This window comes from Peromyscus californicus, unplaced genomic scaffold (genome assembly GCF_007827085.1).
Source record: "Peromyscus californicus insignis strain IS unplaced genomic scaffold, ASM782708v3 Scaffold_12__1_contigs__length_115047231, whole genome shotgun sequence".
Lineage (NCBI taxonomy): Eukaryota > Metazoa > Chordata > Mammalia > Rodentia > Cricetidae > Peromyscus > Peromyscus californicus.
This window is the reverse complement of record NW_026294413.1, coordinates 9198923-9216523: the sequence shown is the minus strand read 5'-3', so window position 1 is coordinate 9216523 and position 17601 is coordinate 9198923. Positions and strand designations below refer to the sequence as shown.

General features: G+C 36.5%; 1 protein-coding gene across 5 annotated transcripts in view; it reads left to right on the top strand.

Annotated features, from left to right (window-relative positions):
- Positions 1 to 17601, top strand: part of Gpc5 (glypican 5) — a 1304512-nt gene that overhangs the window by 686656 nt on the left and 600255 nt on the right. The window lies entirely within an intron of this gene.

The following is a 17601-nucleotide window of genomic DNA, read 5'->3' as shown; positions in this document are numbered from 1 at the left end:
ACCTGAGGTTTCTCCGCAGTGTTGGGGCATCATCTTCAGCCTATAGGCTTAGCGTATCTGACAGACTCATTTGTGAAGTAGGATGTACACAAGGTCAACAGTTCGACCTCACATTTGGTGAGAGCAGTCCATGTACTAGAAACACCTGAATTCCACTAGTGTCATGTCATGATTCAGGATTTTAAATTCTGGAAATTGTTGATGGTTTTTAATTCAGCTGTTCTTTCTTCTTGGCTTGTGTGTGTGACTTCATCTCGGCATCCCATTCTTCTCTACATCCCTTTCTTCTCAGTTTGTGGGTGGCTTCAACTCTTTTATTAAATGCCAGTCTACCATTGAGAGTTTAGACTCGGTCAGCTTAGTTACTCTTTCAAGAATAACTGTTTCAGCTGCTGTTCTACTGCACATCAGAAGGCATCGGTCCACTGCCTGTTCAAAGGAAGCAGGTATTTGATGAGCTTTTTTATTTTTGTGTATTTATTCAGTCCCCAAATGTAACTACAATCTTGGAATATAATTACTATCCATATTAAAAAAAAAAAACTTCATTTAAAACGTAACAGAACAGATTGGAGGGTTTAGTCAGGAACTCTTAGAGAAACCTCACTTTTGTTTGGAAAGCTTTTTCTCTGGCCCTTCTGTTCACAATCCAAGGCAACATTCTCTAGCTGCTAAGCTATTCTGTTTTCTGTGCTCTGATATGCCGACAGCAACAGTGGCAGCTCTGGCCTTCCTCTTCCTTTTCCATCTCAGACACAGGTAACAGTGAGGATTTCCTACATCAACAGCTGTGCATCTCATTGATGAGCATGGCACAGAGGCAGACTCAGCCTCTGCTTGCACAAAACAGTGGGTGATAGAGGGACAGATCGTTTCCTTTCAGCCTGGAGAAAACATAAATATTCTATTGTGAACACTGTGATCCTGAGTTAAAATCATATTTCTGTGCGAGGTCCTGATGTGTGGGAAATGTTATACTGAAAAGTGTGCAGGGTAAATAATATGAGTTGTGCAACTAAAGGTGAGTATGCTCCAAAGAGCAGGGACTATGAATGAAGCAGTAGATATGGGCAGAATAGCTGTGGCGTGGCCTCTAGTCACACAAGGAGCCCAGGATACCCTCTGCCCAGGATCCCTCACACAGTGTGTATCTCCCTCTTCCCATCACTTGCGAATTCGACTCTTTGTTGTCTTACTTTTCTGCAAACATCATAGAGTACCCTGACAAATGTAACTGAAGGCAGGCCTTCACTTGGCTCACCGTTCGAGGTACAGTTTCTCATAGCTGGACTATCAAGGTTATCAGGAGCTCGCAGCACCTGGTCATACTGCATTAGAGGCCAGAGAAGAGAGCGACGAATTCCTGCTTCTGCTCCGTTCAATTTCTTCAACTGTTTAGTCCAGGATCTTGCCGAGGATTGAGTGATATGCTTACACACAGTGGTGGGTCTTCCCAAATCAGTGAATGAAATCTAAATAATCCCACTTGTATGCAAGAGCCTTTTTCTGCGAGGTAACTCTGGTTTCTTGCAAGTTGACAATTAACATTAACCAGCATATTGAAATTCTGAGCCTATAAAATATGAATACCCAGAAGAAACCCAAGGCCAGTCTTTTTCTACAGATTTCATATTAACTGATAGATTATAGTTATTATAAATATATATATGTTAGATAGATTTACATATACATTTACATATGTATAAATTTATTTAGATTTATATATAAACATTTCCATCATCTCTTTTACTGCCCAATATTAATAATAGTTAGATAAGTAGGCTGATGGAATCCTGTGGAGTATATATTTATGAACCATCTGTCTATATCTATTCTTAGCCCAAAGTAGGCACAGAATAGCAGGCCTGTGTTTTTTTTTTCTCATTGCTATGATAAAACACCTGACAGAGACAACTTCAGGAAGGAAGAGTTTATCTTAGGCCACGCTTTAGGAAGGAAAGAAGTGGACCAAGTCCCTTGAGTTGTCTTCTGACCAATCATCACATACATATACCTATATGAAATGCTACAATGAAATATAACATAGATAAATATATAATCTACCCACTTATTATCTACCTATGATGATAAGATAGAAAATGGAAACGTAAGTACATACAGAGTGTACAGCTTACCCACACCACTTCAGGACATCCTTACCTCTCTTGACATACAATCTGTTTCTTTTGCTACTTCATGACTTTCTGAAACTCTACTTCCACCTCTCCAATTCTGAGTTGGCACATGATGTGGGTACTGCATTCTTTTCGATTCTCAGTATGCCAAGCTAATCTTTGCCTCCAAGTCTTTGTACTTTATCTGTGAATATAAAGCTCTTTCTTATCTTTCCTGTCTAAGATCAATGCTATCTTCTCAAAAAAGTCATCCTTATTTTACATGAAGTCAGTCATCTTGTTATCTTAGTACCATAATATTTTATATCAGACAACTTATCATAATCTAAAAACATCTTATATTATACTTCCTTAATATTACGTATTTATAAAATTTGTTTCTCTCACTAAAATCTTATGTTGCCATAAGTCACCAGTTCTCTGTTCAACTATATTAACCAATACCCTGAACTGCATTTATAGCTAAGGTAGGCCCCATAACCTTTTACCTATCTTGGAGTCTGATTGAAGTTTGCTAGTAGATTACTAAGATGTTCCTCGTCATTCATTATTAATGTTTTGTCTTAGTATTTCTTCATAGCTCAGTATTTTATGTCTCTCAGAGTCAAAGACCGGTATTGGGTTAAAGGTAGACAAGTTGTTGGTATGGAAAGTCAGCATCATAGGAGGATTCAGAGATTCAGATCAACAAGATGTCACCATCTGCCTAGCTAGGCTCAGATTGTATGATAGTCTAGAGGTCTGATTTCTTATCCTAGGTGGCCATTAGCCTAAGCTGAACAAGTAGATTATAGTTGTGAAAGGATCAAAGGAAGTTGTTTGTGATGGTTTAGGGAGAAATAGTAACAACTCTAGCTCTGAAATGAAGAAGTGTTCATGTACTAATGATGCAAAGAAAACAATGAACGTGAACCAGGTCTGATCCCATAAATAGTAGCCCAAAGCTGAGGTACCACATAACTTGGAAATCTAGTGGATGCCAAAAATGTTTGGTTGGTAATAAATATTATGTATTTCATTTTTTAAAAGTGCTTAACATCTAAGGTACTGTCAACCAAATGTCTGACTCTCTCCTATGGAAAAGCATCTTTACTCCAGCTGTCACATTAGAGCACAGCACCCTGAGAAGCCTGTGGCTAGGCATTCTTACTGCCACTGTGTCACTGCTGCTGTGACAAATGAATAGATGGTCAGTGGTCACAGAGCAGGAAATGGCACTAGAGAAGTTCATTTACCATTTCCCTGCACAGATCTTTGTTTTGGTCTCTAATATCTGTAACATCTAACTTGTATTGTGCTTCCTCCCCCGCCCCCCCCCCCCTCTCTCTCTCTCTCTCTCTCTCTCTCTCTATATATATATATATATATATATATATATATATATATATATATATATATATAACATTGAGAATTGATTGAATTCCAACACTGTTTAAGATGGAAGACAAATTAATTTAATCAATGGCCTCATTTATTTCAAAGCAATAAATGCCTTAATAACAGAAAATGGTTAATTTTTAATATTAGAAATAAAAAATGTATAATGAAAAATGTTCTATTAGCAAAAAATATAAAGCTTGACTGTATCCATCACACAACTAGAATTTCAAAGAGAATATTTATCATTTTTTATAATTTTCATGATTGACTATTTTATAGATAAATGATAACAGCTCAAAAGTCTGATGCTATTAGCAATGTTAGTATTGACTTTACCCTGAGAATCTATATATTCCCAATAGATTCACCTCTTTATAATGATTGGGTAGATTTTATCTGAGGAACTTTGAAGTTTTACTTTAAAATTCAGGCACAAATGTAAAACTGTATGTTTCAGTTTCATAGTTTAAAGCTACTGTAGAGCTTTAAATAATGAAATATCCTGGAGAATACTATATAGTATCATTATGCCTCAAATTCTTTGGAAAGAATTGGTAAAAGACAAAGCCTAGTGTATACACACACACACACACACACACACACACACACACAGAGAGAGAGAGAGAGAGAGAGAGAGAGAGAGAGAGAGAGAGAGAGAGAGAGAGAGAGAGAGAGAAACAATCACAAAAAGAGACACACGTACGTAACTTCAGAACCTCCAAAGAATTACTTGTATTCTATGAGTATATCAAGATGAAAAGAACCTATTCTTGTCTGAGTCTTTGTCCTGTGTGGTCTCAATGACAAAATGTACTACAGTAACTGTAACTATATTTGGCTAAGTTTTATTTTGATAACATAACAGCACTTCCATTCAGATTGACTAAATGGCTTTGAGTCTGTTTGAATTCTCTTTTTCTCATATTTCCCTTTTCTCAAGTGCCAAATACAATTTTGCTCACATCCCAGCTTTTAAAACCTGAGCTCAGGATGAAACCGAAGAAAGAAAAGCATGTCCTAATGCGAGTCCACATGAATGGACTCTAAATGCTTCCTTCCCTGCAAGGACTGAGAGGTTTGCATTCTCACTCACAAACCTGTGCATAGAACATTTTTAAAATAACTGTATTAGCAGGAGCTATTTTAAACAGGAAAAATCTATTCAGACCTGTAAACTTACTTACATTAAAACAGATGACTTGGCCCACAGAAACAGTAGAGGTCTCTCTAAACGTGGAACCAGAAAGTTAAACTGTTGAGATTCACTTTCTCCCTTTCTTTCCCTGCTGTGCTGCAAACAAAATTACCCCAGGCTGTCTCATCTGAGTCATGTTGAAATCATAATTTCTGACTTTTTCCAGTGCGTGTATTCTTACACCTTTTTGAGAAGAAAAGAAAAGAAAAAATAATAATATCAGCTTCATTTTGGAAGATTCTTGGAGAATTTTCTAATATTTGAGAGTGGGCTACATATTAATAACTACATTAATTATGATAGCAAGAGGAATCCATTGTTATGCTTGAACTAGCCTTGGTCCGGTGGCATAGAGAAGGCAACATCTATAATCATCACTCTGAGTTCATATAAGATAATGCTGGCTTCACTCTTACTTTTTCAGAGTATAAGAAGTATCCCAAGCACTTTATTCTCAGGAGAATAAAGAGCAGATAAAGATCACACATATAGATGAGCATAGTCACACACATGCACACACACACAAAACAAACAAACAAACAAACAAACAAAAACTCATGGTGACCAGCTCTCCACTTTCCTGTTCATTTGTTTTTCATTTCCTCGGGCATGTCATGGCCATCTCTAGATTCTAATGAGTACTAATGCTGTAGAATTTGTATGATTTAGATTATTCATGAACTTTATAATTCATTAATTTAAATTGTCATTATTTATGCTTTTCCTCTAAGAGGAGAAGAATCCAATAATGCTATGGACAAATATCTATATCTTAAATACATAAAGTAATGACTCAGGTGTTCCAGAATGAATTTTAACAGCTTTAAGTAACATTTGGACACCTGGTTAAATTGAATAACTAACGTAGTTTGACACAAATATTGGCCAAGTGGCAGCTTGTGGGCATTTCTAATAAAATATTACAATTGAGTTTTGTAGCTGAAGTTTTCTCCAGTGCTGCCTGGCCCATGGTCAGGACAATTCTCTCTCATCTGCCAGTCCCGCAGCCGCTCAGACCCAACTGAGTAAACACACAGAGACTTGTATTGCTTACAAAATGTATGGCTGTGGCAGGCTTCCTGTGATCTAGTTCTTCTATCTTAAATTAACCCATTTCTATAAATCTATACCTTGCCACATGGCTTGTGGCTTACCAGTATCTTACATGTTGGCAGCGCTGGCAGCTTCTCCTGACTCAGCCTTCCTGTTTCCAGAATTCTCTTCTCTGCTTGTCCTGCCTATACTTCCTGCCTGGCTACTGGTCAATCAGCATTTTATTTATACAGAGCGATATCCACAGCAATTGAGTAGTGTTCATGACCTTTATTACATATCTTGAATTAAACTGTCAACAAAAATATTTTTAAGAAACACAACGAACCTATTATTCAGAATTAATATAAAATGTTTAATTTTTATTCTTGGGTCTCTGGATGAGAAAATTGATGCATCAAACAGTGATAAATTTGGTATAAATTTTAGAGTATGAAGAATGAACTTGGTTCCATTTTTCTCTTGAACAAAACCTAAGTGCTTTAGGAAACAGTGGAAGGGGTGTCCCGTTAGGGTATGAAGCTTTGCTCTGTCTACTGATTCAGGGACAAGTTTCAAGTGACCAATTTATGCAGAATTACCAAATTATCTGAAATTTTATGGTACATCAAATAATAGTTTGTCTTAAATTTGATAATACTTTTCATATAAATTATATACAGCAACAAAGGAAGTTATGTTTTTACCCCACGGAAGGCATTTTGGTAAAAATAGTGTAAATCGATTATTGCACAGGTGATTATGACACTAATATATTCTAATCCTTGGTTCTGTTTCCTCCTCATTATGTCTTCCAGGAAAAGTTAATTATATATTTGGGTCTTCAGTCACACTGTAAAGGTTTTAGACTAGATTATATCAAGTCAGTCTCAAAAACAAAAGCATGTGATTCTAGATGCTGGGAAGAATGTAAAAATGAATTCATATTTCTTCATCTCAAACATGATGTTAGGACTGTTGTCATGCTGGTTCTGTAGTTGTATAATTTCTAGAAACCACTGTAATATTTAGTTCTGGAATGATCTGTCCAAATCACATTCATCCAATATTCCAAGATAAAACATATCTAACATGCAAAAAAAGGCCACTTTTCTGCCTCAACTTGTAAGTGTTTGCTGTGTTGATTAGTGTTGATAGCTTTAGACAGATTAGTGAGGCAGTAAGAGGGAGAAAATGCTAATGGACAGCTAATCAAGTGAGTGGGTATCCGATAGTCAATTACTATAGACTAAAATTTTAATTCAGAAGTATGTGAAGCATTATCATTTTGATGCAGTGCTTTTAGGCCAAATGTTGTAACCAGAACAGACAAATGGTTGCACATTGACACACTTGGGAATGTGGTTATTAAGAGCCGAAGGTTTTCTAATAAAATGGTAATCTTCTTTCACAGATGCTACAGGCAGTGATTAAGCTCATTTGTTGAAAACATAGTGTGCCACATTTGCAAAATTCAAGCACCAACATTTTGCTCCACTACCCTTTTAGAGGTTGAAACCTAAAAGTAACATGTCATGGGTAGGATACTTGTCCATAAAGATGATGTAACCCATATAATCTAAAAATATTTTATTGAAATATTGCAGATAAATATAAACAATAGAAAAGTATAGTATCCTATGTTAGCATTATAGGAAATATTTTAAGATAATATTCTAAGGCAGCTGTTCAAAACATTTCTATGCTTTTTCCTTTTTAATTTACAGGGAATGATATTCACAAAATATTCGAAGTGCAAAGACAGATTAAAGACATATACAATTAAAATTTTGCAAATTAAAAAAAATTGAAGTATGTTAAATACAGTACTCAATTCCATGGAAATAATTGGTAACAAACATAATTTGGATCCTAGACCTTTTACTACTTTCATTTATATCTTATTTTATTTTTATCACTTTTCATTTACTTTAAAACTAAAATTGTCTCTTGCAATAAATTTGGCTTTCCTTTATTTTTTAGCTCTTTTATGCTCACTTTTAGTGTCTCAATGTTAGATTCTAGAAAAATTATTTCAGTCATCCAAAGGTACAAACTGTATACACAAGCACTTAAAATGTGTTTCTTTGGAAATATAGTTCTACCACCAAGACAATGTTTTGTGTTTATCTAATTTCTATATCATTTTTATCCTCTGAATATACATTTCTGTGAAATACTATCATCTGAGTAGTGTTTAATAAAGGTGAATAAAGAACTGGAAATTGCACAACCTTAAAGTAAGTTCTGAACCTGAGTTTGAAGTGTCTCACTCCTGGGGGGTAGCAAGAACAGGAGTGGTCCAATTTATGTGCAATTGGAGATCTGGAAGGAGAGAAAAGAGTCAGGGGAAATATTTGGAAAAAAACATCCAAGAATTTCTAAGAACTGATTAGACAAAAAGAAAAAGATAGTATCAAGCCACACAAGGAAAATTGCAGTGTCTCCCAAGCAAAGTGGAAACAAGGATGACCTGGCCAACAGTGATAGTGACACATGCCAGAACCACTGAAATCAAAACCAGAGAGAGGCCGGGCGGTGGTGGCGCGCCTTTAATCCCAGCACTCGGGAGGCAGAGGCAGGTGGATCTCTGCGTGTTCGAGGCCAGCCTGGGCTACAAAGTGAGTTCCAGGAAAGGCGCAAAGCTACACAGAGAAACCCTGTCTCGAAAAACCTAAAAAAAAAAAAAAAAAAAAAAAAAAAAAAAACAGAGAGAGAGAGAGATAGTAAAAACAGCCAGCAATAAAACAGCCTTCTTTTATCATGGTATCTCTTTCCTTGTTCTCCCACTCCATGGGAATAGGGAGAATCAGAGTGACTAGGGAGGTCCCCAGGAATCCACAAAGATGACTCCACCACAGACTGTTGGCAATAGTCGAGAGGGTGCCTGAGCTGACCTACTCTGGTGATGGGATGGCTAAATACCCTAACTGTCATGATGGAACCCTCATCCAGTGACTGATGGAAGCAGATTCAGGCCAGGTCCCAGGTAGAGTTCCAGGAGTCCAATCGACAAGAGAGAGGAGGAATTCTATGAGCTAGAGATATTGAGACCATGACTGGAAAAGTACAGAGACAACTAGCCACACTAGTGGAAACACATGAACTGTGGACCAATACCTGAGGAGCCCCCATGGAACTGGACTAGGCCCTCTGGATAAGTGAGATAGTTGTTTAGCTTGAACTGTTTAGGGGGCTCCCAGGCAGTGGGACCGGGACCTGTCCCTAGTGCATGAGCCGGCTTTTTGAATCCTAGTGCCTATGGGGGACACTTTGCACAGCCTTGGTGCAGGGAGGAGGGGCTTGGACCTGCCTCAAATGTGCCAGGCTCTGCTGACTCCCCATGGAAGACCTTGCCTTGGAAGAGGTGGGAATGAGGGGTAGGCTGTGGGGGAAGGCTGGGGAGTGGGAGGAGGGAGGACAGGGGAATCTGTGGTTGATAAAAAAGATAAAAAATGGAAAGAAAAAAAAAGAGCCAATGGAGAATCTATTTTTTTTTTTCTCTTTTGGAAGGTATTAAAAGGTATTAAAATGTATGAGATGTAAATGCATGTGATAACTGAAAGAAAACAATAAAAATACTGTTATTTTTTTTAAAAAGCCTTCTTTTGAAGTGTAAAATAATTAGCAAAACTGATAGCTTCTCCAAGGAAGAACTATGGAGACACATGCAATGGTTTGATATCTTAAAAGTATAAAGGAAACTAATACCAAACCTTGAAGTTCATTCTATATTAAATTTTCCTTCAAGTATGATAGCAAAAAGAGGGTATTGATAAACAACCAGAAAGTATTGGAGAATCTGTTTCTAGCAATCCCATAGTAAAAGAAATACTAGAAGGAGTTGTTCAGAAGAGAGAGAATGGTCCCACACAGAGACACACAGAAGTACAGGTACAAATGTATAGCAATTAGAAGGATAACAACATGGGTAACATAATGAATATTGACTTTGTAAGTAATGATAGCAATGGTTTATGAGGAATAATAAGCAATAATATACAAATTAGACAATTAAAATAAACTAGAGGGGGTTAAATATAGTTAAATGGTTATGAGGTCTTTGCAGTGTTTGAAAAGTGGTGACATTATACACACATACTACATACATAGTAATAATTGCCCAGGTGTAGTCAAATAACAAAGATCCAGGGCACAGTCATTCAGAATGACAAGTCAGTCTCAGCCTTCTGAAGCTAGTACAAGGCCTCAGGGTTCACCTTCAAGTAGGGAACTCCATGTAGTAGCCGTCTTTGTTTAGATAACAACTACAAGTCTGGGGCTCATGCAACAACTTCATGCCTTTAGGTGGGAGGGCTTAATTGTATTCACTAGAAGTTACTATTTCAGTTAAGCCTGATTATGAAGAAGAATGACTATATTGCTGCAAAGGAATAGATATGACGGCAGGGTGGCAGAGATTTCCATACAGGAAGCTTCCAGGGTCATCAAGACATAATGCTCTGGCATCAGTGTGTGGCAGTATGTGTCATAGTGTATAGTCTACCCAAGAAGCTCACACAGTGCTGAAGATGAGAGCTTTTGTTGAGTTTTTCATTACATACGCATGACAGATTAATTAATTGTCCAAATACTTGGGCCTAGCCATCCTCACACCCTTACCTGGAAGTCAAGCTGCCAGCTAGCACTTGTCCTGTGCTGTCAATAACTCACAAAATGACACAAATTTTCAAGTATGGCCCAAATGATCCATCATACGTGAAGACATTTTGTGATTCAAGAAGCTTTCTGAAAACAAAAACTGAGTATATACTTCTTGTTGAGCAGAGTTGTATTCTTTACTGCAGAGGGCACAACATGGACTTTGTTAACATAGCTTCCTGATATTTATACTCTATGAAACACTGATGTGATAGAGCAATGGCTTCTAGATATAAGCATGATGTCTTAGTTATGTTTCTATTGCTGTGATAAAGACCATGCACAAAAGCTACTTGAGGAGGAAAGGTTTCATTTTTTGCTGTTCAAGAATATCAAATACAGATCATCCTTGAGGATGTCAAGACAGGAACTAAGGCAGAGAGGAACCTGAAGTCAGAAAGTGAAGCAGAGGCCATGGAGGAGTGTTGCTTATGGTTTGCACTCTATGGCTCACTCAGCCTGCTTTCTTACACTACCCAGGATCACCTTCCCAGGGATGGCATCCCAGATAGACTGTAACCTCCCATGTCAGCCGTTGATCAAAAAAATGCCGTGGAATCTTGTTTACAGGCACTCTGATAGGGTCAGTTTTTCAAATTCTTCTTCCCAGATTACTTTAGCTTATGCCAAGTTGACAAAAAGCAGGCAAAAAAAAAAATCAAGCAAACAAACAAAATCCTGAAACACCTAATGAGGACATATAGATAACCTTGGCATGAGCCACTGTAAAAGTAAAAAAACAAACAAACAAAAACAACTACTCCATCCTGTAATGCTATGGAATCTATTTTCATATTGTTTATCTTTTGATTTTCCATTAATTGTATTTAATGATAAACTTGCACATAATAGTTATTTATAGGGATTAGCCTACAGCTACAGTCAAATATAGGGGTTTTGCTGTCGTTTATTTGTTTGTTTGCTTTGGTTTTGTTGTTAGTATTCTTTTATTTTGTTTTCTGTTAGCATAGCCATTTTTCATCGTTATTAAGTTCCAAGCAGGTTTTTTCATTTAATGCCTCAATGCATTTTAATATCATTGTTGATTCTATCAGTTCATTAATGATATCAATTTTATTTTGTATTATAGGTATACCAAAGAATATGTAAAACAAAAGTCAAAAGAAGCTAATATATTATCAGAATTCCACTCAGCTGCCAGCCATTCTTCCCCTCCACCAGCATGCCATATATTTTAAAGATATATTTTATTTATTTACTTACTTATTTTGCAACTGACTGTTGCTTCCTCTCCTGCCAGCTCCCCCAGCTCCCCTCTGTCCCCTGTACACTCCTCCTCTGTTTCTATTCAGAGGAGGCAAGCTTCTCATGGATATCAACAAAACATGTTATATCAAGTTGAAGGCTGAACAAGGCAATCCAGTATAAGGATAAGAGTCCCAAAAGCCAGCAAAAAAGTAATAGACAGTCCCTGCTCCCTCTGTTAGGAGTCCCACAAGAAGACCAAGCTACACAACTGTAACATAGATGCAGAGGGCCTAGACCACTTACATGCAGGCTCCCTGGTTGTTGGTTCAGTCTCTAATAGCTCCTATAAGCCAGGTTAATTGATTCTGTGGATTTCTTGTGTCCTTTACACCTCTCGCTCCTGAAGTCCTTCCTCCCCTTCTTCCAGAGGATTTCTGAGCTCCACCTAATGTTTGACTGTGGGTCTCTGCATCTGTTTCCATCAGTTGCTGATTGAAGCCTCTCTTAAACATGAAAACGTAGTGTCTTAGAAGCCCAACATTCTCTTGGGATCATATCTATCAGTGCTGCCAGGAGCAATCGTGTCTCATGTCAACAAAATTCTAAGTTATCAAAACATTTAAATGTCATATTCTGTAGGTCTATGAAGTGTTTGAAGATTACCTATCCATCTGACATATGTTTCTGTAAATCTGGAAAACCTACCTAACATAACTATAGAAATGACAAGCACGAGTGACTATAATTCTCTAAATCTTATCTACTTAAATAACACAAAGACTAATCTAGGGGTGGTGCTTCAAGGACAGAACAGCTGTCCACTACAATGGTTGTCTTTTACTTTATAGCTAATATCCACTAATAAGTGAGTACATACCATGTTTGTCTTTGTGGGTTTGGGTTACCTCACTCAGGATAATTTTTTTCTAGTTCAATCCATTTGCCTGCTAATTTCATGATGTCATTGTTTTTTAACAGCTGAGTAGTACTCCATTGTCTAAATGTACCATATTTTCTTTATTTATTCTTCAGTTGATGGACATCTAGATTGTTTCCAGTTTCTTGTTATTATGAATAAAGTTACTTTGAACATAGTTGAGCAAGTGTACTTTTGGTATCATGGAGAATCCTTTGGTATATACCCAGGAGTATATAGCTGGGTCTTGAGGTAGATCAATTCCCGATTTTCTGAGAAACCGCCCTATTGATTTCCAAAGTGTCTGCATGAGTTTGCATTCCCACCTGCAGCACTCTCTCATCTTTGAAGGTGTCCATTCAGCTAGGTTTCCAAAGCAGGAATCACTTTCCCTTCATTCAAGCATCTAGTAAAACTGAATTAAGAGAAGATACCGTCTCAAGCCTGATGTGGTGGAACACTCTTTTAATTCCAACAGAGACAGGTGGATCTCTGTGAGTTCAAAGCTATTCTGTTCCACACAGAAAGTTCCAGGACACCCAGAGCTACATAACAGAGAGAACCTGTCTCCAAAAAACAAAACACAATAAAAGAGAAGACACATTCTCTGAGCACCTCTTGACACTTAAATATTATGTATAAATCCCTTCATTGCATGACTACTTATAAACTATTGTATAATGTTTCCTTATTTATTCAATTTTATCCAAATTTCTCCATATATTAAAGGGATATTATATTGAGCCAATATGTTCTCTAAACTGCCACTGACAATACTAGTCATGATAGTTCATCTCAATTACCATGTTCATTTATATTGAGAGATACCTAGAAGGTATGTGAATAAGGCCTAGAGATATGTTTGTCAGAAGTTTCCAGGGAAGAGATCAGGAGAAAGATTGCACAATCAATAGTTTTATTCACTAATGAACTCAAATTCAGAATATAATTGGGAAAAAGAATATATAACTGTAGAAGTTTGGGCCTAGTTACCAGAATTATCATACGACATGGCTTTGAATGTTATCTCAAAGCCCTGGACCTTATTCTCTTTGTTTCCAGGTTGCTTTGAAATAAATAGGTTTCCTCTACAATGCCTTCTATCAACAATATTTCTTCCTTGACATGTGATCTAAAAGCACTATTTTTAGATAGCTGTGGCCAAAACCTCTCTAACTAAAAACCTGAGTAAGTTTCCTTCTTTAAATTGTATCTCTTAAGTGTTTTGCATAGTGAAAAAAAAGTCTGGTCCTTCAAGTTCTTTCCACTCATTCATTTCAGTTGATATGGAAACTTAATGGGCTCTCCTGAGCATTAGGAAACACAACTGTATTCATGTTCAATTCCATTTTGCCATGTGGGATGGGGGCATAATCAATGCTTTCAATCATAAAGGAATTTTGATGTAAAAACTCAGAGAGCTGAGTCTAGTGGCACATACCTATAATGTGGAGGGATGAAGAAACAGGGTTTCAAGTTAAAGGCCTGCCTGGCTATTGAGCAAGTTGGATAAGTTAGCAAGTCTCTGGCTGAAAAAAAATGCTAATGGTATAATTTAGTGGCAAGATAGTTTATATAACGTGCATGAAATTTTGGTTTCAATCCTGGTGGATGGAGCTAAAAGAATTCTGTTCCTTGCTTAGGGAATAACTATGCTTCCGGAACCCATAGTTACAACCATAGTCCTGAGATCACTACCTCAGACAGGAAAAAAGAAAAATGAAAAGACAGAGGAGAAAATAAAAAATAACAATCATATTACCATGTGTTCTTTTTTTTTTTCAGAGTTGAGGACCGAACCCAGGGCCTATGCACTTGCTAGGCAAGCACTCTACCACTGAGCTAAATCCCCAACCCCAGCCATGTGTTCTATAGACAAACTACATCCCCATCTTCTACTTCTCTGATGCCCTAGCAAAGTAAGGGAATCTATTTATCAGGAACCAGCTCTTGGCCACTTTTCTGTATGATGGTTTATGTATGTAAGCCAGCTTTTCTGGTCTTTGTCTTCTCTCAACCTAGACAACAGTTATTTTAGTTGCCTATTTAATTTTCTACTATGCTATTATGGTGTGAATGGTATTGCCCTATTCATTGTTAGGCATCCCGTGCTGTACATTCCTCTGGTGGGAGAAAATGTGAATTAGCAGCCTACATTGTTGCAACATCTTTCAATCAGGTCTTCTATAGCATCCTGAACATATGCTTCTACGACTAGATATGCAAAAGCATTTCATGCGACTGTCTCTTTCTTGTAATATATAATTATAGGCATAAATCCAACTTTCCTAATACATACAGAACCCTCTCTGTGGAGAATCTGACTCATAGACATCTATATTCTCCCTGGTTGCCCTGACCTACCTCTCTATCTCTGACTATCTCTTCTTGGCAGAAAGAACAGCTGTTATTGACTTGTTTATCACTCAGAAAGTATGAGGGGCACATGCCTAGATTCAGCTATTCTTTGCATTGTTACAAGTATTGGATTTCCACTCATTTTGTTGACACATGTAGCCACCTAGGAAAGTACAGGAAAAAAGCCGACTTTCTGATGCCAATTGTCTTCTGATCTCAGCAGGGGAGTTCTGCTGATGACATTGGAATGTTTTTTCTTTCTTAAATCCCTACATTGATTTATATGTGCCAACATTCCATATGTATAAACATCTTTTCACTGGTTTCCAATACTGTCCTCTTTCCTGACTATGGCAGGTCATTAGTCTCTACTCATATTCAGCAAAAATATAAGATTAAACAACAAGTGATTTATCACACCGAATTGATTTATCATTACATTCTCCAAAATGGAAGCACTTCAACCAGGATGTTGCTTGTTCATCATGTAATTTCATCCATTATCCAAGCATCTCTATTCTCTGGAAGTGTTTTAAATATTAGCACTCTACAGGGTTAAAATAGAAGAGATGAAAAAAGATGATACACAGAAGCCAAAGACATCTGCTGTGACCACTAATAACAGAGTTTTATTTTACCTAAGTAAAGAAGAGTAGATATTTTATAAAATAAAATAAAAATAAAGAAAGTATCAATTAGGAAAAATTAGTATGCACTTTCTGTATTTACTTACCAGAACTGACACAAAGTAAAATAACTGAATTTATAAACCTAGTGGGAGATTTTCCTATGACTATTTCTATAATTGAAATAAAGAACAGATAAAGGATAGAAAGGACATATTAATAGCATCAACAGAACTTAACAGACTTGCCATTTTGGCATAGATATCACTGTTATCGTATAGAAAGCATGGAGTCTACAATGATAGGAAGTACTATCCTCCATACACTTTCAGGATATTCACTAAGGTGATAATGACCAACCCATGGGAAAATAACTCAGATTATAGTAGTAAGCCACAATAGAAACTAACAAAATTTCTGACAAAAATCATGTAATGAGGCACAGAATAATATAAACATCTTTACTGATATCTTAACATTAATAAAAGAGAGAAACTACAAATATATCTTTTCTGATGAATCCATTCTGTGTATATTTCACACAATTATGTCATAATTTCTAATTAATCTAGATAACAAGAAATAAAAAGATAAGTGATATAAAGTTCTTTCAATCATTTCTGAATGTCTCATTTGGAGCAATGTAACACATATCCACTCATAGTAAAAACTTAACTACATGAATTGTTTATGTATTAAAAGTTTTTTTTTTTAAATATCAAAACTTTAGAACTGGGAAAATGTTGGAAACCATATTATAAGTGGGACCATAACATTACCTACTTGAAAGACTAGAAGAGGTCATTTATACAATGGAGGTTAAGTGTGAGCATCATTTTTGGTCTGTGACAGTGAGTACAAAGTTGAAAAGTACAAACTTTCATAAAATGATATGGGAAACTTTGTCACCTACTGACTGTGGTAGACCAGAAGGAATTAGAGCTAATGTCTATTGAAAATCTAACAACAGCTGGTAATAAACTTGACCTTAAATCTGTGAGTTGTTTAGTAACAGTTAATTCTTCCAACAACCTTTTGATCTATAGTAGATCTATAAATAAAGTGTGCACAAGACTGCCACATGAACTGTAAAATTAAATGCTTCTCTTTATCCTGTGCAAACAGAATTGTGTTTGTATCCTTATCTGCCATATGTTAGATGGCTGACATGTCATCAATATTGCAGTGGTGAGAACATGTTTTAAAATTTCTTTCAGGACCATAAAGAATCATAGTTTCAGGAAGCATCATGAAAATTGTTAGGCTTTGTTCCTTGTATTCACAGAAGGTCCTGATTTACTACTGAAAACCACAAAATAATTAATGTTTCATTGTGTGATCTTAGGGGTTCTTTGGGAACTTTGGATGCCTCTCTATTGAGATCTGCATCAGTTCTCACCGTACCCTTCTTAACATTGCCAGAGAGTTGATTCTTCTTTGTAAGTAAAATGTGATTGAGTAAATTGATCACTTAACTTCCTTTCAAGTGTTATGTGCTATCTTTAGTTAAATTGCTGAGACTTTCAGGTCTACCAATTCAGAATTGTTAGAGAAATGTATAGCCACCCTTTGCATTCATGGATTCCACATTCACAAGTGTCAATCAACTGAATATCAAAACTTTTTGGCAAAACATAGTGGTTATAGTAAACAGTTGTAGTTTTTGTCATTACTCTCAAATGTAGTATAAAAGATATATATATATATATATATATATATATATATATATATATATATATATATATATATATAATTTATTGACTACCATACAAATTTAGAGGAGCTTTAGTGTAGGCTCTATTAGCAGATTATATACAAACTCTGACCTTTTGTATTAGGGATTTGAACATCTTGGATTTTTTTTAACCTGCATTTCTCTTTAATTTTATTTTTAATTATACATATAGTGCCTGGGCATAATTACACATATGTGCATGTGTGTGGGTCCCTGTGGACTCACAAGAGTGTTTCTGATTCCCTGGAGTTAGAGTTACATGTGGTTGAGCTCTGGTCCGCTGCAAAGCAGCGTGTGCTCTTAACCACCAGACCTTTTCTCTCTATCCTTTTCTCCAAACCTTGAGGCCAGTT